Source organism: Balaenoptera borealis (genome assembly GCF_965194805.1).
Source record: "Balaenoptera borealis genome assembly, chromosome: 19".
NCBI lineage: Eukaryota > Metazoa > Chordata > Mammalia > Artiodactyla > Balaenopteridae > Balaenoptera > Balaenoptera borealis.
Genome location: NC_138878.1, coordinates 20,857,759 through 20,882,756, shown reverse-complemented (window position 1 = coordinate 20,882,756; position 24,998 = coordinate 20,857,759). Strand labels below are relative to the sequence as shown.

The 24,998-nt window shown below is 37.9% G+C and overlaps 1 protein-coding gene and 1 pseudogene across 2 annotated transcripts in view; one reads left to right on the top strand and one right to left on the bottom strand.

The window, feature by feature from the left end:
* Positions 1–2,585, top strand: part of LOC309617705 (uncharacterized protein) — a gene marked incomplete at its 5' end in the record, with an annotated part of 15,643 nt that extends 13,058 nt beyond the window's left edge. Inside the window, 1 exon segment of the mRNA XM_082370224.1 lies at positions 1–2,585. This exon segment is cut by the window's left edge and continues 11,734 nt beyond it.
* LOC309617168 (small ribosomal subunit protein uS5 pseudogene) overlaps positions 1–24,998 on the bottom strand; it is a 33,061-nt pseudogene extending 8,063 nt beyond the window's left edge. The window contains exon 1 of the transcript in view: positions 1–24,998. This exon is cut by the window's left edge and continues 8,063 nt beyond it. The product of the transcript in view is annotated as a small ribosomal subunit protein uS5 pseudogene (transcript).

Genomic DNA, 24,998 nt, shown 5'->3' with positions numbered 1-24,998 from the left:
CAGGCAATGGGCCATAAGTGTCCATCATCCAATGGGAACTGTCAGTCCAGTCATTTTGAAGTAAGCTTAGGAATACACTTAATAAGTGGAATAATCATTTTTCTGTCCTCTTCTGCAGCTTGTCTTTCTAGACATATGTTAAATAAGTTTTCAGTCATTGCCAGAAATCCTAAGGAAGTGAAATTCATTTGTTATGTTATCTTAAGGGTGGTTGAAGGAGTTTTAATGTCATCTGCTGGAACAACAGCTGAATTCAGGGATGTTACATAACAGTCTCAGCATAATATGTATTGGGTAACAAAGTCAGATGTAGGCTGAGTATGATAAAAATAAGTGAACTCATGTTGTAACCTGATATTGAATTCAATCTTTGGTTTGGATCTAGCAGAATCTGTTTTATTTTCGTTTGAGTAGTCATCATCCTTTACCTGTGTTTATGGTTTTGTGTTATTAGATATATGCCAGATTTACACTAAAGCTATTTATTATAAACACTATCTATGTACTGTAAATATTTAAAAGTGTACACACAAAAGTTATAAATGTAAGTACAAACAGTTCTACGTATAGTAGCCAAGGAGTCAGGTCTCTAATACTAACTTTCTGTGTTAGTAAATTCTTGTTTCTAGGTTTTGATTTCTTGTTTGTAAATGGAAGAAACATGAATAGACTATTTTTAAGGCCTTTACTAGAGCTAAGCTGTTCCAATAAGACATTACATTTTATTGAGCCCCACGTGCTGAGCCCTGGACTGGATATTCCGCGCACATCTTAATACCACAATAGCCTTGTGAGAAAGGTAGCGTTATAGTGTCCTATATCAGAACAGTAATGGGGATTCTCCAAAAATCAACAACTGATACATAACAAAGTGAGAAAGTACAGTCAGGCCTGCCTACAAAATCCAATTCTTTCTAAGTCAAATTTCTACTCACTACATGCACCAAGAGTTGGAAAATTCCATGATTTCGTTCCCATCCTATCCTCTTATGGAATAGAAAATGTTTCACAGATATTAAGAGATTATAAAACATCTATTTTAATCTTGAACTCAAACTTAAAAATTGGAGAGCACAAGTGAAGAGGTTCTTGGGCAAGATCCTTCTGGAAATCTCCCCTAACATTCTTGTAGGCAGTGTACACTTCTACTTCTGGTGAATCCTGGCCATTAGCATGAAGGCTATTTCCAGTTTCTGTAATTTTTAAAATCCCTTTCCAGCCAGAAATCCAGCTAGAAATGCTCCCAACTATCCATCTGAGTTACAGCACTCAGCGGAGACCAAACATTATATTCTCTGGCACTGTGTTAACTTTCCCTCCCTCACTTTTTCTGCTGCAGTGAAAAATGATTCATCTAAAGGGAACTGGAATAGTAAAAACAGAAAGAAACCATGAGAAAGACTGCTTAAAAATTTTCCAGTCATGGCTGGGGATGAAGAAATTGAAAACAAGCCAAGAATGCTTACTTTTCAGCCATGCCCTAGAAATCATTTTGGTTTCAGAACAAGAAAATCACTTCCATGAAGGAGAGCTACAAGGAGACTGTGAGATCACATTTCTTTTTCTTGATCAGGAAGAGAACTATTGTGAAAGGATCAGGTAGTCCCTGAAGAAGCCCCTGGAAGAAACTGATTATAAGAAACATGAAATACATTTTCTCCTTCCTCACCCACTCCCTTGCTGCCTCCACCATCAGCTCCTCGGTCAGTGCAAAAGGCATTTGAGTTCTATGGGAGATGGATTCAGTAACAAAAGAACAAGACTGAGCCTTGATAATTCAGGAAAATGAAACTTTGAGAAGGTTAAGCTTGCCATTTCTGGAAGCAGGCTTTCCTTCCAGAATATACACGAAAGTCCTGGGCACGTCTCTCTTTGTACTTCTAACAGAGAAAGCACTTTACTTTCGCCGAGTTGGATTCTCATTACTTTTTTCCATTCTTTCCCCTAATCTCAGGGTGAGAGTGGGAAAAAAAAAAAAAAAGAAAAGAGAAGAAAACACAAAGTGTTCCTTATTTAGCATCATAGGGATTCCTTTTGTGTGTTTGAATCATTATTGTACTGAAAAATGCCCACTCCACCACTTAGAGTAAGAAAATGCTGTTGCTGCCTTTCCCACTTATGCCACAACCATCTCCCCCACCCCCAAGTCATCAGTGCAACTGTAAGTGTATACTGACTTGTTAAATTCAGTTCTTGCAATAGCTATTTCAGATATCACTGATTTTGCTTTAAAAACATTTCCCCACGAAGAGCACACTCTCAGACTCACTGAGTTATTCATGGTTTAGAAATAAATTCTTTATGATAACATCTAAAAGTGTGTTGCCAAAAAACCCTGGGGTACAAGATTAATGTGTGCAGGAGGAGTTAGAGTGAATTAGGAACATTTACCGAAATTACTTACTGTGAACCTGTACAGTTCCAAACTCTTGCCAAGAGTCTATAAATATTATGTCCTTACTACTGAGAAAGAGCTATTGCTGGTGCTGGGTTGGAGAATGATAGAGGGCCAAGTTGGATGTCTAGTTATTCTTCCCTAGCACAGTAAGGACTTCAGATTAGGTGAAATGGCTTATAGAAAAGAAGTTGACTGGAAGCACTTACACAAAGAATCCTGGGGGGGAGATATTTAATTATGTCATCTATGAGAAGTATAAGCATTAAGTGGTAATGATAGAAAACTTGGGAAAATCAAATAAAGTCTTAGGCATCTGGCTAAACACACTTTGGTATATCCATGCAAGGGAATACTAATCAGCAATAAAAAGGAACAGACTACAGATAAATTCAACAGGTTGGATGGACTTCAGGAGCATCATACTGAGTGAAAAATTACAGTCTTAAAAGGTTACATGTTGCATGATTCCATTTATGTAATATTCTCAAAATAACAAAATTACAGAAATGGGGAACAGGTCAATAATTATCAAGGATTAGGTAAGAAGGGGAGAGTGTGACTATAAAGGGGGAACACAGGGAAGTTTCTTAGTGCTGACAAAACAGTTCTGTATTTCTAGTCTGCAAATCATTCAGGTGATAAAATCTCATTGAACTATATACACAGACATACAAAAACAAAAAAAGAAAAATTAGGACATACAAAAACAAATGAAATCCAAGTAAGGTCAGTTAATTGTATTGCTCCAATATCAATTTCCTGTTTTGATAATATGCAATAATTATATAAGGCGTTACCATTAGGAGAAGCTGAGTGATGGGCACAGGGAACCTTTATTTATTGTCTTTGCAATTTCTTATGAGTCTATAGTTATTTCCAAATAAAAAGTTAAAAAATAATTCTTAGGAGGCATTTCTCAGAGCCTGTATGGATTGATTCATTCATTAATTTTAAAAACATTTTTTCTTTTCTTTTTTTTGCTGACCACCTATTTTTATGTGAAAGTTCTAAATGTACAGAGAGAGAGCATGATAAAATCATAATCTAATCACAAGATACTAGTGGGACCAATGGATACACAAATGAAAATTTAAATTATACAGTGTAATACAAGCTTGTACTGTGTAATGAAACCTAGTGAACAAGATTTTTTGAGCACAGAGGAAGTTGTGAACATTCTCTACCTGAGGGATTAAGGAAAGTTTCATAGAAGTGTGATATTTTTGTTTGACATTTAAGACAATAGTTTGTCAGGTGGATGGGGGTTGTAGCATTCCTTTAAACTGGATCTGTGCATTTTATCTCAATGAAGAGACGCTCCACAGTTTACTTAGAAAAGTGATCATATAGCCTTTCAGAGACTCAGCCATTTGCTGTCAAGCTGCCATCCCTGGAGAAATTGCCCCTAATTCCAGAGCAGTTGGAACTATGGAAATGAAAGTTGTTTCACTGTAACACATTTTCTTCTTCCATAACAACCTTTTGACATAATTTTTCTATTTTAACATCAGTATTAGTACAGTTCTCCAGAGAAACAGAATAAATAGGATATATAGAGAGAGAGTTAGAGAGCCAATGGTGTAAATCCAGTCTGAGTCTGAAGGCTTGAGAACCAGGAATGATGATGGTGTAAGTCCCAGTCGAAGTTTAGGAGAAAACCAATGTCCCATCTCAAACGCTCAGTCAGAAAGCAAACTCAACCTTCCTCCACCTTTTAGTTCTATTCAGGCCTTCAATGGATTGGATGATGCTCACCAACATTGGGGAGGGCCATCTGCTTTACTCAGTCCCCCAACTGAAATGCTAATCTCTTCTGGAAACATTCTTACAAACACACCCAGAAAGAAACGTTTAACTAGATGTCTGGGTATTCTGTGGCCCAGTCAAGTTGACATATAAAATTAACCATTATACCATCTGATCAGATAGGGTATATTTACCTCCTTCCCCTCAAAGAGAGAAGCAGTTAATGAATATTGAATAGTATCAGGTCTAGGTGGACCTCGTCAACTTACTACTTCACCACAGGTTCTTGTTAAGAAGATCACAGAGAACAAGGACGTATAAGGGAAAGGATGATAAAAATGTCTTCCTTGACCTCTATGTATACCTGAAAATTGGGGAGATTGTATATGGACAGAACAACGTCACACTCAGAGACTGGAGGAAAGGACAATCATAACTTTCTCCCCTTTCTTTTTCCGAACACATGATAAGGAACACCTGGAGAGAGAGTCCTATTCAAAATAGAACTAAAAAGAAATTAAAAGGGCATTAAAAGAACTAGAGTGTGATTTTTTTTTTTTTAAACCAGCTTCATTCACTTTATTTTTCTCATATAAAACTATGTGGTGGCTGCAGCTGGCACCTGCGTCCTCTGCATGGAAACTCTGGTGTGGGTCCTTACAAGATGGTCAGTGAATTCATGATATGGAGACTTGGTGAACACTGTCTCTTTCCAGAGATCAGGAGTGAGATAACTGTAGGTCTTGGAAATGGCATCAAAAGTGGCCTTGGCGAAATTGCCCAGGGTGGCGGTGCAGCCCCTGGCCGAGATGTAGCAGTCGTCAATTCCAGCCATTATCAGTAGCTTCTTGGGCACAGGGGCTAAGACGATGCCAGTGCCCCTGGGGACAGGGATGAGGCACACCAGCACAGAGCCACAGCGGCCAGTCACCTTGCAAGGGATGGTATGGGGCTTGCCAATCTTGTTCCCCCAGTAGCCTTGCTGCACTGGAACGATGGAGAACTTGGCCTGAATGATGGCCCCACGGATGGCAGTGGCTTACCTCCTTAGAGCACTTGACACCCTAACCACATTGTCCGTTGTAATCCCCAATGGCAACAAATGCCTTGAACCTGGTCCGATGGCTAGCACGGGTCTGCTTTTGCACAGGCATAATCTTCAAAACCTCGTCCTTGAGGGATGCCCCCAAGAAAAAGTCAATGATCTCAGATTCCTTAATGGGTAGAGAGAAGAGATAGATCTCCTCCAGGGACTTGATCTTCATGTCCTTGACCAGGCGGCCCAGCTTGGTGACGGGGAGCCACTCCTCGTCCTCGGCCTTGCCTCTGTGAGCTCCATGGCCTTGGCCCCAGCCCAGGACGCCTTGGCTGAAGCCTCTGAGGAAGCCACCTCGGCCTCCCATTCCAGGGCCCCCAGGGCCTCCGGGCCCTCCCGCAGCACCAGCGTCATCCGCCATTTGGTGTTTTTACGGATAAGAAGTGGAATGTGATTCTTGAAAGACTCAGTGCTGCCTGGAGATTTGACTGTAGGTAGGCCAATTCTTACCCCACTCTCCCACACACATACATAAAACAGACATAACATAAGCAATGTATAATAATAGCACTTAAGAAAATTATAGGACAAGAGAAAAGGAGGAAATTAGAAGTGAGTGGGGAGAAACTGAGATATTTTGCATGCATATTTTGTGCCAGGCTCTGTGTTTGGCTCTGTCTTAAATCCTACCTGCACTATTGTATCAAATGGTACAGGACCCATTTCAAACACACCCTGCTGGTTTCCAACTGTGTTAGCATCTTAGATGAAGAAACATATCTTCTCCTTTCAGTGTTGCCCATCTCACCATGTTTTCACACAGCAGAGTAATCTTTCTCAAAAGCAATCTGAAGATAACACTGCACCCCCTACTTGAAACCATTCAATAACCTTCAAAGCCCTTGATAAAGTATAAGATATTAGGCTAAGTTTACAAGGCTCTTTGTGATTTGGTACTGCTTATTCTCAGATTTTATCGCTTTTTTCTCCTATCTCTCAGAGTTTATTTTCTCTTTGCTCTCAGATTTTATCTCCTTTTTCCTATCATTCCGGGTAAACATAGACACTCCACATTCATGAAAGTATATCTTCTCTCAGATCTTCTCATGTACCATGTGCCATTCACACATGAAGATCCATCAGTCTGTAAAAGCTTCCCCAAATAGTCCACTGCCTACTCCTATGCCCACCGTCTCTGCATGCAGTTTATATTCATCCTTCAGGTCTCACATCCAAATACAAGTCCAAAGCCCTTCTTAGTGCTCTCTGGTTCCTTGTACGTATTTGTCCTAAACTTATCTCTGAGTTTCTGCACATGTAGAGAAATTGTTTTTGCCTCTTTTATTCCTAACACCTGGCATAGTAACTGACCTATGATAGCCTCCCCCAAATTGTATTTCAAATCAAAGATGATCAGTGGCTCAAGAAGATACATTTATTCTGAAGTCATACCAAAACATAAAGTGCCCTAAGTATTGAATGATTCTGACTGACAACACTGGGGAAGCGACTTTCAGCGTGCACATACACACACATACACACACACATATATGATAATAAGTGATTTCAGTGATTAAGGGCTTGGGAGTCACCAACAAATTCCTGAGGTCATGTGTCCACAAGTAGAAGTGTTTTTGCACTTGTAAGTTGGAAATGCACCCATTCATTCATTCATTCAATCATTCATTCATTTATCCACATCTACTTTGTGATCATATTAAGCTTGCCCCAAGGACCAAAAATAAAGATATATTTCATGATTTCAAAGTGCTCAAAGCTCAGTGAAAATAATATGTATTATGAAGTCAAAAAGATACAAAATAATAGGAGATGAATCATCTGTCTTCCACCCTCAAGAAGCTATGTCCTCAGCGGTGATGTACAGCATGTAACTTTTATCTGTGTCCAGAAATAAAAAGCTGATATCAGCATTGCAGAAGATGTGTTCTGCTCAGTTATAGTAGGTATATTTGAAAATGCTTTCGTTTTACTTTTGTGTCCCTGGAACTATGGATTCTCCGTTTTCTGCAGTCATTCAAGATCTCACCCCAGGTTATTCCATGAGGAAAGGGATGGGATAATGAATGTGTCAGAACATACAAGTCCAGTTATGGAAGTGCTGATAGCTGACTCTGTGACCTTAGGCAAGTTGCTTCTCTTCTCTTGGTCTTGGCTATTTTCTTTATATAAATCTAGACATAGATCAGGATGATTAAATGTGAGGTTGTAAATAAATGTAAGCTTTATTGCCTAAAGAAAGTGTTCAGCAAAATTGGAAGACTTTTTTTCCACTTGGAATAAAATTTAAAACATCTGTGGACCTTTGTTGATATTTGTATTTGTCATTTTTAAAAAAATCTTGGGACAAAATCCTCTTTTTTTGCTCTTTTCTGATATGAATTTTTTGGCATCAGTGCCTTCAGAATCCTTTGTCCCTTGTCCACAGTATTGCATGCATTTCCCAGTAATTCTCCATTTCTGCTCCATGGCCACTTGTTGTCCAGATGTTTCTCTCTGATGTTCCTATAATGGGAAATATAACACAATAATCAACACATTTGTCCTCAGTACAGAGAACTTTTGCATGCTACTTTATTTCAGGCATAAACTTTAAAAAGTTTGGGAGACTCTGGAACACAGTGGAAAAAATCTCAAGTGGACTAAGAGAAGACAAGCAAGCAATATATTATGTGAACACATCTAATTCAAAATTCACAGGCTCTTTTTTCCAAAAAGAACATTGGCATGATTTTTTAAAAAAGAAAGAAAAAGAGCTGTGTCTGGCTTTATTATTCACAGGCTCTGTCAAGTTGGATGTTTCTTTGGGCCTTAGTTTCCACAACAACAAAAAATGAATATTGGAATAAAAGAAAGCCTGTTTTTGTAAGCTTGAATTTTTATGCCAAAATTACTTGCATATATATGAAATATAAATCTAAAAATATATATACTTATGCATGCTTATATGTATATTATTATGTATAAAACAAAGCAGACAAGTTTATGACTAAATCAGGGTTCTGGTGCCAAAGCCAAAATCACTGGGCATCTTTTTCCAATGTTGAGCCCATCCAAAAACACCTATATGAATATGTGTGCACACATGCACTCTTTTGCACACACATACACACACACACATATACACACAATCAGGTTGTAGAGTCAAATTTTATATAAATATTTGAATTGATTATGATAAAAAGACTTGCAAAGGTGTAAAAGCAATCACTTAAAGTTATAGTTTCCATAAATGTCATTAATCTTACTAGATGTTGACAAACTGCTTTAAAATGCATTGATTCGTATGTCTACTACCAAGTGTAACTGTGAATCTTAGCCAGTGATTAGAATTAAAGCTTTTTTATTAATTTATTCCAGTCTTACAGACATATATCCATATGTCACTATTTTCATTGACTTAACTACTAGAAAGGTAGATAAATTCTTCATATACCTGTTGAACTCTTCTATTTTTTTCTTCTGTGAATTGTCTTTAATACTCTTGTTGCATTTTTCTATTTAGTGTATAGTATAGATATAGTGAATCTTAGGTACTGCAAATACTTTTTTCCAAATCTATTGTTTTGTCTATTTCCTTTTTTATGGTATGTAAATCAATAAGATTTCTAATTTCTATCTTGTCAAATAGGGCTTGATTTCTAGTTTTTCAGATGTAATGGTTATACATGAAGTTCTTAAAAGGGCCTGAAGTGCTCTATGTGACCTGATTCAATTCTATCTCTCAATCCCCCTCCCCCACCCCACTCACTTTCTTGTAGCCACATACCTACCTTGCTTTTCCTTAAAGACCCAAGGCACACTCCCACATTAGAACCGTTATATCAACTCTTGACTTTGCTCAGAGTTCTCTTGCCCAAGGAATCTGCCTGAATAACTAGTTCACCTTCCTCAAGTCTTCGCTCAAGTGCCACATTTTCAGTCTTATCTTTTGGCATTAATTAGTATTGTAATCTGACCTACTCTCTACCCACCCACTCTGGCTTCAGCATTCACAACCTCTCTTTCACTCCTTCATGCTCTTTATTCCTTTTTTCTATAGCATTTGTTATTTCCTGACAAAATCAATCATATAATTGTTTATTTTGCTTGTTATTTATTGTCTGCTACTTATTAAACATGGAACTCTGTGTTTTGTTCATTTATGTGCCTCAAACACCGAGCATAAACAAGGTGCAATAAATATGTAGGAATGAAGGATGTATTATCTTTCTAGTTTTTCATGAGAGATCTTTTACATCATTTTGTTATTATCAATTTTTACATTTAAGTTTGGTCTCTATCCTAAATGGGACTTATTTTTTCTGCATAGTATAGCAGAGTGGTCCACTTTTATTAACTTCTAGATGGATAGTGGTTGTTCCAGCTTTATTTTATAAATAGCACACTTCTCTTTCCTCTAAATTAAAATAACATCTCTATTATACCTTAAATTATGGTACATATTTAAAGCCAAGTCTGGATCTTCTTTTCTTTTTCCATGACCCTTTTTTCCCCATCCAGTGTTATACTGATTTAAGGTAGCTTGAGAGTATGATCTCTCCATTTAGAACTGTACCCCCTTTGCATTGGCAATTTCCCCCTACCTTGCTTAATTTTCCACTTCTAACATACTTTTCAAGTTATAGCCTACCATACAATTTTACTTATTGTGTTTATAGATTATATTTTATTTATCCTCTCTAGAATATGTGTTTAATGAGGTCAAGGGTTTTGTTTCTTTTGTTAACTTATTTATCCCTATGTGTCAAGAAGGACAAATACATGGGCATTCATGCCCAATAATACCTTTAAAAATGAAAAAGTCTATTTTGATTTCTGGAAGTGCATTGTTACAACAGAAAAAGACTATTGTTAAATGTATCTTTTCTTCATCACCTTACCAAATATTGCATTAATTCTAGTATAATATTTTAAGATTCTCTAGGTAAGCAGTCACCTCACCATCAAAACAAGAGATTATTTTAATCTCTTCCTTCCAAGTGTTTTATCTTTTAAAAAAAAATTTCCTTCTTATTTTATTTGTTGGAACCTCAATATATTGTTGAATAATAATGGGTATAGTGAATATTCCTGCAGTGTCTGCGTCAGTGTGTGTCACCTGGTTAACACTCCATAAATCTCTGTTGAATGAAATTTGCTGAAGGAAACCATTTATTATGTAATGCTAAATTAAAAGTAAAGCATAAAATGCCGTGTGGAAGAAACCAGTCAAGAAAGAGTACAACCTGTCTAATTCAAATTTTATGAAGTTCAAGAACAGGCAAAATTAATATATGGTGATAGACATCAGAAGAGTGGTTTCTCTGGAGAGGGTGTTGACTGGGATGAGCAGGAGTTCTGGGGTGTTGTGCTGCAAATGTGCCTAGAATAGTTCCTGACATACAGTAGGATGTTCATTATATATTTGTTGAATGAGTGAATATACTTGAAGTCCGCTAAAATTCTCACAATGGGCTTAAGTATCACTTGGAAGCAGATTTCGAGTGTCTTCTACCTCTGGAGTAGAAGAGGTAGAGTTGTGTTTGCATCTGCCAAGATTGGAGTTGTGAATGAGTAATGGGGCATTCTCTGAAAGAAAAGTCCTCTTTCTTAGCTCAAATGGCAAGTCGTGTAGCACAGTAGAAAAAAATGGATGATATTTAATGTCTGGAAGATTCACTTGGAATCCTGATTTCACCACATTCTCTTTTGTGAAGTTTGCCTGGCTGCCCAAATATTCAGAGACCAATTTTCTTCATCTGCAAAACAGAAATGTTTCTGAAATTGAGTGAGATGATAGTACTCAGCCTCTACTAAGCATTCACTACATGCCACCCTCTATGCTAAGAACATTGCGTATGTTACCACATTTCTTGTGTGTGAAATATGTGAATTACTTAGCATAGAACTCAATAAATATGCATTTCTCCTCTATGGTGATTGAATTTTTAAGACCCTTCCAATTAGCTTTCTATATGTTTTATATTACCTAATTTCTTTTCTTTACATTTTGTAAATTATTCTACATGGTACTTTGCTGCCCTTTCCCTAAAGACTTTAAATTCCATTGCCTTCTTGAGTTGCATAAATTCATTGGATTACCAAATTTTAGTGTGGTCTTTGATGGCATGTAATCTTTTCCAAAATAAATATGGTATTATCGCCGGTCAAGGGTCATCCGAAAGCTTTAGGATACTTTGGATGAAGTAGAATTGTTTTCTTCTGATACACCAAATTCCATTTTTTGACAACCCTCTGCCTTTCAGACATAGATTTTTGTTTTGTTCTCTGAAACAGCATAGTTCTCTGACAAGCTTGAGATAGGTGAATATCAAAATCCCCATGAATATATCACACATAAAACAAGTAAGGTGACAATAGCACTATTCTATAAATGTAAACTTTGGAGGGAGTGGCATATTTGATTTAAGATTTCTTGAATCAGCAAAGGGAGTGGAATTTGGAATAGATTCGCATGGAGAATAAGAACGGTTGAGTAAAGAAGGGTAGATGGATTTCTGGGCTTCCAGGGACTTATGCCAACCTAGGAGCTGCCTTGGTTAAGAGTGGGGAGAAGCAATGTTTGCAGAAGAGATTCCATAAAAGAGGGAGAGAAATATTGTTGGAGGCTTCTCCCTGAAATGTGGGTTTGAGAAAGGTCACTGGTTGAATGGGCGGGTGCAAGGACTTAACTTGAATCACATTAACAGTGTCAGAACAAGTAGGAGTTGATTCCCCTTCAGTTTCACCTAAATTTATCCATAGCGATATTTGTGGAGTGTCCACTATATGCCAAGCTCTATGCTAGGTCTTTCCAGGAGTTATTCCGTTTACTATTCAGAGCAGCCTCTGAGTTAGGGATTACAAACCCAGATGAAGAAATTGAGGCTAAGGGAGGTGAAGTAGAAGAAATGAGAAAAAACATGTATAAAAACTTTCCTCATCTGGAACACAAATGAGAATGAGGCATGGGTTTTTAAAAAGTACTAAGATTTCTCTCTCCACCACCCGCCCCCCAGCTTTTTTTAATGTCCCCGAAAGGCTGGGATTAGGAATCCTCCCACAGCTCATCTCTCTTGAGAGCTTTCCTAGCACTGCTTCTGATTAAACTAACAGATTAGACCCAATGGCATAAGGCACAGCTTCTCTCCTTTGAGAAAGAACAAATAAGAATGAAGTGTTAGATTGCAGAGTAATTATGTATTCTGTTCAAGTGTCAACCATCTGTTGCAGTTGTTTAAAAAGCAGACATAAGTCAACTGTTGAGGTGAGATGTTTACCATTACAAACACACAGTAAGTTTATGACACTAATAGAGATTCGTTGTTCTACCATGTGCCTGGAAGCTGCAGTGGGATTCTACTGATGTCTTGGGAAGCCCACCTTCTGGTGAGGGTGCAGGTCGTAGCTCCAGGTAGCTGATGATTAAGTACTAGTCGTAATTATTTCAGAACTGGAAAGCCTTCTTAAAGGATCAACACTCTGTTTACAGATGGAAAAACTGAAATAAGTGAGGGCAGGGAACTGCTTATTTTATACTTAAAATTTCAGTGCTTATAGTTTTCTGTGGAAATTTTATGTTTGCACGTAGGGTTCTCCCTCAGGTTTATTAAGTCCCTAAAGGAAGGGACACAATTGTCCCTATGTTAGCTGCATAGACTAGGACCCAAACATCCCAGTGTCTACGACGTGTTGTAAAAGATAGTTGTAAGATGGGTGGAGGTTTTTCTAACAAGGCCAAAACGCACAGAGCATTTGTACATCCCCTTGGCTCCAGAGTCATGCCTGTCTTTGCCTTATCAATTTCTTCATTGAATAAGCTGAACGTTCTGCCAAACTGTGGCTTCTGAAAATTCTCTTCAATGAGAACAACTGGAATTAGACTGCAAGTTAGTCTCAGTTTACATTACGGGAGTCAATTTAAACCCAACATAAAGAATACTGCCCAAACAAGGAAAACCATTTTTCTTTTGACTTAGCTCACTCTGTTTCTGAGTGAATGATTAAATCCTTTTGATAGAAGTGATTTTTGACCTTTTGTATTATTGAGTAAATCTAGTCTCCAGGACAATCAAGTGGAGAATGTTATAGACATCATGGGCAGGGCTGCCCCCAGCCCAGTTTCATTGGCATCTGCAATTAGGCTGTGGAAGTAGGAGTCATTCTATGACATTGCGGACTTGGGATCATCCACCAGGGATGGGGACTTTACAATCAGCCTATCACATTGCACAGAATTAGTTCTCTTTCCTTGATTTTAAGTGTGCCTTTTTGTAATTCTGTAATTTGTTTCCAGCTTTGCCATCACTAGTAACACATCCGTGGACAACTTCCTTCTCTCTCTGTTGATCTTCCAATGTTGATAAGAGATTTAATCTTCTCTTTGTGATTCAAAATTGCAAAATCCCTTCACTTATTCCTCACCAGACTTATTATCCAGACCATTGGACCTATTCCTGTGGAAACATTCCAGTTATCAGCGACTCTATTAAAACAAAATGTTCAGATTCAGCCAATGGAATTTGTGAGGAATATTTAATTGTGCTAATAGCACTCCTTATCTAAGTTCCTAACTAATTGAATGCATATTCAGGGAGCCAGGTAATGACAAGTAATGATTTCAGATTAATTACTGTCCCAGGCAACTGTAAACAATTTTAACTCAGGAATTCAGTTGGATACTGACTTTTGCAGCCTTCTCCATGACTTTTGAAAGATAAGTATGAAATAGGGAGTGAAATGGGCCCGCATTTCAATCTAAGGTCTGGCTGATGAAGCCCAGTAAAAGTTTTATTCTCATCGGCCTCTGAAATTAGATTGATGATATATTTTTTTCCTACCAAGAACAGAGGCCACCCGAGTTCATGGAGGGGCAACTCTAAGGTATTTTGGTAATACTGCCCCTTTTGGGGTACTGGGGTGCAAGATTCCTCAGAGGGACTTAAAAAAATAAAATAGGTACCTTCTTACAACCAAGAGGAGAAAAAAAAATGAAAACAAATTATTGCAAGAAAAGTCATTGATTTTCTTCGTATTATGCTTAATTTTAACATCCGAGCTGCTGTGTAAAAATTATAGTCACAAATACCTTAACCTCCTGACTATTTTTATTCTGTGTCCTTACTGTTCCTATGACGTGAGCACCGCACCCACCCCAGGATATTTCCTCATACAAATACTCCTCAAATGACCACCTCACCCTCTGACCCAGGAGGATGCTGCCATAAATCAGTATTCCTTCAATATTTAGAAGAATAAAGCTGTCAATATGTCTTACTTGTTATGCATTTATTTGTTCATTGCCTTACTTCCCCTCAAAGATTTAAGTGTATTACAACAAAAAGGCATACAATAATAAATTAAAAAAAAAAAAAACTGGAGTGAGAAAATAGGGGGGAAATATTATTAAGAGTAGAAATTCAAAATCATGGTGAAAAATGAAACCAAGTGCTCTGGTCATAAGGGTTTATACGATAGCCACTTTCTCACCTCCTTTACCTCCTCTTAGGCACTGTTTTGTTTTGTTTTGGGAGCCAATTGTTTTTGTCATAGAAAAGAATAATACCATTATTTTCTTGGACATTTTCATCCAGATGTTTATTATAGTTTATTTTCAGTGTTTTAGTTTTATTTTGGGCTCTCTTTACTGAAGTTAAGGTGTAATGCTACAGCTGATGTTAAGAAGAATAGTTTGTACTCTAGGAAAAATACATGAAATGACAAATACAAGATACAGAAAGTTAATGGGGATGGTAGAATGCATGTAGCTCAAATCCATGTAGCTCAAATTTTTCCAGTTCTGTCAGCAGGAGTTTTTGTTGTCAGAAATATATTGCAATGCAAAAGAGAGGACTCAAAATATCATTATCACATAGTCCAGACCCCTCCAAATGGATCCCACTCAGTCCAGATGAGTATGACACTCTAACTGCCCTATCTAGGGTAATGTGTCCCTCACACACAGGATTAGTCCTGTTGCAAACAAGAAATTCAAGGAGCTCCAAGTGAGGAGGTGAGGAGTATCTGCACTGAGGAGTAGATTCAGAGGGGATCCAGGAGGGTATTGAGATGATTGACATGAAAGGAAGCAGAAACATCAAGTTTTAAACCAGTACTTTCAAGAGGTTGGCAGTAAACAAAGCGAAGTGATGAAGCAGAAGCTAATAGGATTCAGGGTTAAAAGAAAATATTTGTTTTTGTGGGTTTTGTTGTTTTAAAATAGAAGAAGCAAATAAGTTATAAATTCAGACAAAGAAAAAATGAAGAAAAAGTGGATGAATATATAATTGGAAAATAGGACAACTGACACACAAGATGATGAAGAAAATGGGAAGTTAACTGCTGGTTGGATGGATTCACTTTGGATCTGGGTCACATCTCTTTTTCTGGGAAAGATGGAATGTTGTTGAGGATAGAAAATTCTCCCTCTCCCCCATTCCCAGGCTTACATGATTACTGAACCAACTGTGTCATGAAATAATCTGCAAAGTCAGTTAAATGTTGAAATTCCATGGTTCTAGGTATCAACCTGTTTGGAGGAGGGCCTGAATCATGGCAGGAAACATCCATTTCTGTAATGGGAATTTTTTATAGATAGGTAAAATGCTTGAAGCCACAAACATTTAGTTAGAGGGAATTCAGGATAGATCTCTACTATAAAGAAGAATTGGCACCTTAGTCATAGAGACTTAAATAGAATCCCAGTCCTGTGGTATGGGCCAGACATGTCAGAGATGAGGCTCCACACCATAAACATGTTCCCATTTAGCTGTTTACTGTTGGAGGGAGACTGCCAAAAACATTTTCCTGATGGGTGCCTAACCCAGGGCAGGGCACAGAGCTGACCAGGAGAAATTGGAATTAGGAGTAAAATGTAACACCAAGACTTCAAGTCAAACTTGTAACAAAAGACATCTTGGATCATACTCTATGAACTCCAAACATCCCATAACTGAACAAGGAATTCATTATTTTAAACATAAGGAGTGTTTACCCTTTAATATATAATATACATGAGTCATATGATTTTGGATTTTATCTTTGAAATATAAAGCTACTTATTGGTTTGAAATATTTTAGCTTGTATTTTTTTAAACAGAAGCATTATATTAAAATAGTTCATACTTCGGGTATTCAACAGAGAAAACTTAGAATTCTATCTCTGCCATTGGCTGATTCTTTGACCATGGGCAAATTTCAGAAGATTTCTGAGTGTCACTTTTATCATTTGTAAAACAGGTATACTAGTGATAGCAATTTCACAGGGATGTTTTTGAGATTAAATGATATAAAGTGAATGAAAAGGGCTTAGGCATATATCTGCAGAAAATAGAGTAGATTTTTGATCAAGGTGCAGTGGGGTGAATCCCATGATTCCAAAATTCTCTTGGGAAGATGACTAAGGTATTGATTGGAAGAGAAAAAAAGAGAAAGAACTGCCAAAAAATCCTAGCTTCCTTAAGGAGAGCTCAAGGGGAAAACACTTATATATAGTCAGAATCATCTTTTAAAATAACAAAATTCTAATGACTGATTTTTAAAAAAATCATCCAGAGCTGAAATTTCTCACTGTTAGAACTTGACTGGGTTGACATCTTAATACTTCAGACAATTAAATATTAGAGACCTTGAAACCAAACCATCGCTCAGTTATCCCAGGGAGAGGTGACAGGTGCAAGGCCAAGAAGGTCAGGGGTCAGTATCACAGCTATTAAGCAGCTGAATTGACCTGACTGGCATTGTATCAGGGAGCCTCATGGCAAAGGTCATGGCAAATGATGAGCTGCAGGAACTGGGGTTCAAGGTAAAGAACGTGGTGCTTAAAAAGTATGGCAAAAGCAAAGTGGTTACTGGGCATTGTTCTAAGGCAGATACCCATTTATTGCCCAGAGAACAAGAAAAAGCCAGATCCCAGTTACCCAAACTGAACAGGGTCTGGTAACATAGAGGAAGATGCTGTCACCCTTCGGCTTGAAAGAAAAGAAGGCAGTTAACAGAACCCAGCAAAAGCAATCCTGAGAGATCTGTATTACAGGGGCTGTGGCTTTCAGTAGACAGGCACTATCAACCTTTGGCAACCCACCAGGAAGGGAACCCTCTCTTGCTAGTTTACAGAGTTCCTGATGGTGGCCATCAGTGGCCAAATCCAAGTGATACCAGAGGACAGGGAAGGTAACTGGTGAGGTCCAGACATATCAGCCTCCCTGGCACAGAGCAAGTAAAGGATGGGGTGTAGATCAGGAGAGATAAACAGAAGATGCCTGTCACACATGCCAAAGATGACAAGCAAGAAGAGGTGAAGGCCTGTTTTAAATGCAGGCAATATGACTCTGGAGTGCTACTCTCAACCATTATGCCATGCGACCGCTACATAAGAGTAGGTCGGGGTCAGAGAATTACCGTCTAAGTCAGGCTAAGCAGCTGAGAATGTATCGTACAAGTAATATGGCCCCTAAAAGAGTTTTAAGTAGTGCAGTTATACAATCTTATTTATTTATGTGTTTATTGGTTGTTTGATTTCTGTTTTGGATTGAGAAAAACACTCTAATTGGGGTGAAGAATGGAGAACAGTAGGACTGGGCAATATTTTTGAGGAGGAAGGTGTTTAAAGCTTTTGTGCTAACCTGGCTGAGATAAGAACTCAGGATTCAGGAATGGAGATGGCAAAAGAGTCTAATTTATTAAAATCTGTGGAATTTATTTGTTAAAATCTATAGATGACTAAGTTGTAGGCAGAAGAAGGAGTATAAGAAGCTTCCCAGATTTCTGTCACAGATGGCAGGTAAATGAATGGGGATTCTTATTATTATTTGTTTGTTGTTGGTTACTTGATTGATTTTATATATATATATATATATATATATATATATATATATACATATATATATATATTTGATGCTGTGTATGTTATAAGCAATGTGAGCTGTTTAGTAGGTTGTTATATATAAAAGTTTAGAATTTAAAAGATAAATGAAGCTGAAGATACAGATTGAGGGTTACACAGAATAGATACTAGTAAAAATAACCTGGGATATATGTATAAAATGAAAAGCGAAATCTAATTTCAAGTGAAATACCACGAGAGGAAGTAGAGCCTTAGAAAAAAAACAGAGAAAGAATAATAATAATGATAATAGCAACAGTGGCAATAAAATATCATTAACAATAGGTAACATATAACACATATTTAGTACAGGCTATCCTAAACTTTTTCTAAATATTAAATCATTTAAATTTTACAAAAAAAAACTTATGGGGTAGGCACTAATATTAAAATCATTTAATAGGTGAAAAACAACAACAATTTAGGATCAGGGGGTATAAGGAAATTGTTTAAGATTACACAGTTAGTAATTGCTAAATTGAAATTCAAACCCAGATCTCTTTACTGAATCCCTGAAGGCTTCTGTTTATTGTCAGAAATGAAGAAGAAGAAAAAGAAAAAAACCGTATCATGGAAACCACAATTGGTAAAATTTTCAACCAAAAGGACATTTCAGGAAGGCTTAAGAAGTATCAGTGCTTCTGACAACTGCCTTTTCTTTTAGACATCAGGGTGATGCATCTTCCCCTGTGTTACCAGCCACATAGCACTGCACCATCCATGGTTGCTTCCCTAGATCTGTGCTTCTCAAACTGCAGCATGAGTCGGCATCATCTGTAGGGCTTGTTAGACTAGAGATTGTGTGGCCTCACCCCCAGAGTTTTGGATTCAGTAGCTCTGGAATAGAACCTGAGAATTTGTGTTTCTGACAGACTCTCAACTGATGCAGATAATGCCAGTCTAGGGACAATACTTTGAGATCCATTGGTTTAAACCATGTCTACAGCTTTATAAATAATCCCAATATTAAACGCTCCAGAATTACCCAGTTTGACTGTTCTATGAGAGCACTGAGTCAACATACCACTTAAACTCTGAAACTCAGCTTTCTAATCTGTAAAATAAGAAAAGTAAGAAAATTGTTTCAGTCTAACAATTTGTTGGAAGGATTAAATAAGAGAATAGGTGTACAGTAGTTGCCATGTACTAAGGGCTCAGTAGGTACCAGCAGTTGTTATCAAGTTGCGAAGTCTCATTCTCTCCTGCTTTCCCACGCATACCCTGTATTTCAGCCAAACCAAAGTAATTAAAATTTCTCAACAACAATCTCTCTCACATTTCTATGGACACCTACCAATGTAGGTGCTTTGGTCTGCAGTACTCTTTGGCAGCTTTTTTTCTCTTATATTGATAATTAAATGCTCAAGATTCCAGTGCATTCTTGAAACAAATGCTTTCACTTTCTCTTCCTGATGCCATCTTACTTTTATCTTAACTCTATAGTAGACCTTCTCACACTACAATGTTTGCCTCCCTGTCTCCCTGACTAAACTATTGTAGAAATAGTGTCTCATGCATCTCAGTAACCACAGGTTCTTGTCTACTACCTGGCACTGAATAAATACTCAATAAATTTGAGTTAAATGAATGAGTGAATTATTTCTAACCTTTGTTTCCTAAGAAGTGAGCATGTTACTCAGTTTTGTCTAGGACACTCAGAAAAAGAGAAACCCAAACCCAAAATGTCAGAAACCATTAGAATTGTAGTGGAACTGTACACCTCTACTGTCACTGTTTCTCACTATCTGAGTAAGACATAGCACAAGGAAGCAGATGGTTTGGAAAGGCATAAAGTAAACATGAGTAACACAAAACCTGCCATTCAATAATGCTAATCACACCACAGATTTTGGACAGTGGCATCTTCTCCACTTGCTAATAAAACTATTCTGAAACATATGCTCTGGGAAAAGTGAAAATAGATAAAGGAAAGGGAGCAGAATTTCAACCCTGCCACTTGCTTCAAAGTACTTGCTTTTCTATGAAATCATTGAGTGTACATGAAAACTTTCCATTTCAGAAGGCTCTCCGCATATCTGCAACCCTTCTATCACTTACTTTAAAAAACAACCCATGCTTTCTCTGAAACTCTATCATTTAATTTGCAAATTATTTCATATTCTAAAGCTGAGATTATTTGCATGGGTCCAGGGTTATTTTGTATAGCAGTGACAGTTTTTCAAGAGAAATATTTTTAAGTCAATATATATGTATATATAAACATTGCTTTATGGCTTTTCTAAAGGATCATTTTGACTTGTAAAAGTTTTATAGTTTTGCGTGTTTAGAACTTAAGTCTTCAAACAGATACATCAAATGAATCAGTGAAATTTTTGATCCTATGCAGAAAGTCCTATAATATAATGTATTTGAAATAAAAGCACCATGACCTATTTTTGTACCAGAGAACAAGGCACCAGGTCAGATTCACTAATCCATTGAAAAGTATCACTATGTAATTTTACCCTTAATAAATTTTCCACCTTTGTCAAGTCTCCACTTTTGACCCCAGTCAAAACACTGGATTTTGAATATCATTTCATTTTAATGGTTTATAAAAGTAAAAGATAGCAGTATGTCTAAAATTAATTGATATATTGGAATTTTAACTCATAAATATTTAAATCTCAGAAAAATGTATTTGATAATAATCCAAACACAATAATTTCTTAGTATCCTTGTTAAACTCTTCTGAATTCATCCCATAAATAATTAGTACTACAAAAGTCTTTAGGTAAGGGCTTCCCTGGTGGCGCAGTGGTTGAGAATCTGCCTGCCAATGCAGGGGACACGGGTTCGAGCCCTGGTCTGGGAAGATCCCACATGCCACGGAGCAACTGGGCCCATGAGCCACAACTACTGGGCCTGTGTGTCTGGAGCCTGTGCTCCGCAACAAGAGAGGCCACGATAGTGAGAGGCCCGTGCACCGCGATGAAGAGTGGCCCCCGCTTGCCACAACTGGAGAAAGCCCTCACACAGAAACAAAGACCCAACACAGCAAAAGTAAATAAATAAATAAATTTGTAAAAAAAAAAAAAAGTCGCTAGGTAAGATGCCAGAACTGACTCATTCATCAAACATTTATTTGGTTTGTAATCCAGGCATTCTGCCTGACCCTGCTAATACAATGAAGAATGTCAGACTAGCCTCTTTGGCTTACCAAAAGTCATTGTTGAGTGAAGGAGACAGGCCCTTAGAGAAATGACTATGGCCCAAAAGATAGGGGCTGTGTAAAGATATGAAGTGAACATCATAGAGAACGACAGAGAGGATGAAGGGATGAATTGGAAGAGCATCATAGTGACCACTCAATTAATGTGGGATGCACAAATGGAAGAGTACTCAGTGAATCTGATAACAGGAACCTACATGCAGAGGAAATCATGCTAAACAGCATGCAAAACAGAGAGATATGAATATCTGTCTACTTGAGACAATACCAGATTTTAAACTCCAAGAGAGAGTTTAAACTAGTTGTGTCTCGTTTATGTGTCATTGTTAGCCTGGTGCCTAGCACAGTGTCTAGAATATTATTTATTGTGCATGACACTAAATGAAAGAGTAAATGAATGAGTGAACTACAGCTCTTGTCCTATGACAGTAAAGATGGTAGTGAGTGTTGGCACTGAAGATTTCATTGGGTCAAGAGTCTGGGGGAATATGTGTCCTAAGGAATTAGGATTAATCTTGCAGTCTATAAGGAATCATTAAGGCTAAATATTTAAATCAAACTAAACTAACTTTCTTTCTTTCTTTCAAGAGATATTTATTGAGCATCTACTATGTTCAATGTTAATACAATAAAGAACAAGTGCACTATGACTCCTGTCCTCATGAAGCTTTTATTATAATGGGCATGCTGATAATAAACAAGCATGAAACAAAATAAATGTTCCAACTAAAGCTTGTAATCAGCACTATGAAGCAAGGGTCAGGAGATTACACCTAGCAGCTGAATCCTGCCAGTGTCCTGTTTTATTTACTATCTGGCTTTACACAGAAAAAAAATCACCAACCCCTTCTATAAATGAAACAAGCAGAGATTCAACAGAATGGAGAGTAGACCATCTCAGAGAGAATTACACGGATGACATTTTAAAGTAGGTGAAATTTAGCAGAGATATAAAGGATGGGAAGAAGTAACCCACGAAGAGATGAGGGGAAAGGGGTATCCCGAAACAGGCAATAGTTGGAGTGAAAGCCAGAGGCTAGAAAAATCTAGGATGTTTGAAGACCACAGAGATGACAGTGTAATTGGAGGGAATGACAAGGGGCGAGAAGGAGTTGTTATGAGATGATGTTGGAGATAAAAACAGATTTATCAATCTATCCACCCATCTATCTATCTAGATAAACCTCTGGTGGATGAAAAAAACCTCTGTTTAAAGACAACCCACCTGGGCTTCCCTGGTGGCGCAGTGGTTGAGAATCTGCCTGCCAATGCAGGGGACACGGGTTTGAGCCCTGGTCTGGGAGGATCCCACATGCTGTGGAGCAACTGGGCCTGTGAGCCACAATTACTGAGCCTGCGCCTCTGGAGCCTGTGCACATCTGGAGCCTGTGCGCGTCTGGAGCCTGTGCTCCGCAACAAGAGAGGCCACGATAGTGAGAGGCCTGTGTGCCGCGATGAAGAGTGGCCCCCACTTGCCGCAACTGGAGGAAGCCCTCGCATGGAAACGAAGACCCAACACAGCCATAAGTAAATAAATAAATAAATAAATAAACCCAAAGTTTAAAAAAAAAAAACCCACCTAGGCCTTAGCCTATAAGTAAATACCTTTCAGATTTTGACTATGAATGTTGTTAACAGAAAACCAGTATAGTGATGAAAAAGATAGGCTCTTCTCCAACCATTGCAATAAAGCTGGCATGAAGAAGGTTATTTGTGAGGCAAAGCCAATTAAATCTGCATTTACGCTGATTTTGCAGCAATTCCAGAGTGCTTTTTTTTTTCTTTTGAATGGCAGAGCTGGCAAAATGCTAACAAATTCAATGTACCATGCACCACATGAAGCCTAGAGAGTATTTCTAGAAAATGATGATGGTTTTCTAAACTAGTCGAAAAGGGGAGGGTTATTTTAGCCTTAATGCACTCCACTATATCAAGTTGTTTGCTTGAATTATTTATGTGTATTGCAATTTTTAAACTGGGAGCATCAGAGACATTTATGCCAGTGAGAAGTTAAGGACCTTGTAGGTTGTTCAAGGAGAATGTTAACTAGGGCAAGCAGCAGTGGCTGGAGAAATATGCCCAATCCCCTTCACAAGTCACAGGGGCTTCGCTGTCAGACACACCTGGATATAAAGATGTATTTGGCTACTTTTTAACTGTATACTGAGGCAATTACAACCCCCACCTCAAGCTTCAGCTTCCAGATCTCTAACCTGGAGATCTACATTCTGATTTAGTACATAAGATTTAGTAATATGCCTAAAGAATGGAATATATAGTAAGTATGTAATGAATCATAGCTATTGTTATGGTTATTATTCTTTTACTCCAGAAAATCCCAATGAGCATAAGAATTCACTAACTGAGCACTGGAGTTACTACTGTGCACAAAGTATGCTGGCTCTTCTAGTGGTAAAGACACAAATTGCATGCAGTTAAAATCCATAGAGAATAGACCAGTATTTCATGAATATCCTTGAATGCTTGTTAAAATATTGTTTCCCAAGCACCCTCCCCAAACCCAGTGAATCAGAATCTCCAAGAGAATGGCTAAAAGCTATGTGTCTAACAGACAACCAAACGATGATACCAATCATGTGGAAAGTTTAAGTTATCAGCCATACAGACAAACACAACACAAAATAGGATGGATCCTTGTCTTGAGAGAGGTATAGATAAAATGCACTAGGAAAGTCAAGATAGGAGAAAGTTTCCTAAATGAAATTCTCACCTTGTGACTTTGAGAACATATTTGTGAAAAAGGACAGTTGTTACATACAATTAAAAATAAAATGAATGAGGTTAAATGATTAAATCTGAACCAAGATATGAATATTGAATCTGGGTAAGAAAGTATTTATGTTCAGGCAAGCTTCTAGGATTTGCAGTTGGAAAACCAAGTTTCTCCATCAGCTGAAATATCATGAAATGTGAATCGTGTATATTCTGTAAGAAAATGGAGTTTGCTTTGTTCAAATCCAAATAGTGAAATCTTGTGGGCAACTAAGGAACTGCCTCTAGTAAGTATGCACAGCAGGCTGCCCCGCTGTCCATGAAGGAGCACGCCATAAGAAGGTGGGTGTCAGCAAGTCACTGTCCCCAGAATGGAGTGTACTGAGGTCAACATAGCCACTGAGGAGAAGAACACCCAGCCCAGATCTTTTAAAAAACCATTTGAAATACCCCAATTTCAGATTTAAAGACAAATACACAGGGAATTCCCCGGCGGTCAGTGTTAGAACTCTGCGATTTCACTGCTGAAGGCCCGGGTTCAATCCCTGGTGAGGGAACTAGAATCCCATGAGCCACTTGACGGACCCCAAAAAAGGAAAGAAACACACAAATACACAGAAGAGAGGTAGATCTGGAAACTTATTCTATGGAGAAAAATCAGGAAAAATAGGAGTGGGGCTAGTGGTTGTAGCAAACCCAGTAGTAGAAAGTACAACATTGATGCAATGATAGTGTTGCACTTACTGTATTCCAATACTAAAACGTCGTGTGCAACCTCTCCACCAGTCATCTGCCCTCTTACAGATGGGTCCTAATGCTGCCCCTGTTTTACAAAGGAACAAAATCAGCTTTGAAGCAATTAAGCACCTTTCATTAGGTCACAGGCTTATGAGTGGTTAAGCTAAGATTTGAACCCATGCTATCTGACCTCTGAGACTGGATTCTTTTCATACCAATTTTAAATTGTGTCCCTTGAAGTAGGAATGTTATGAAGAATCTGACTTCATTTTTTGATGTCTGACTGCTGACA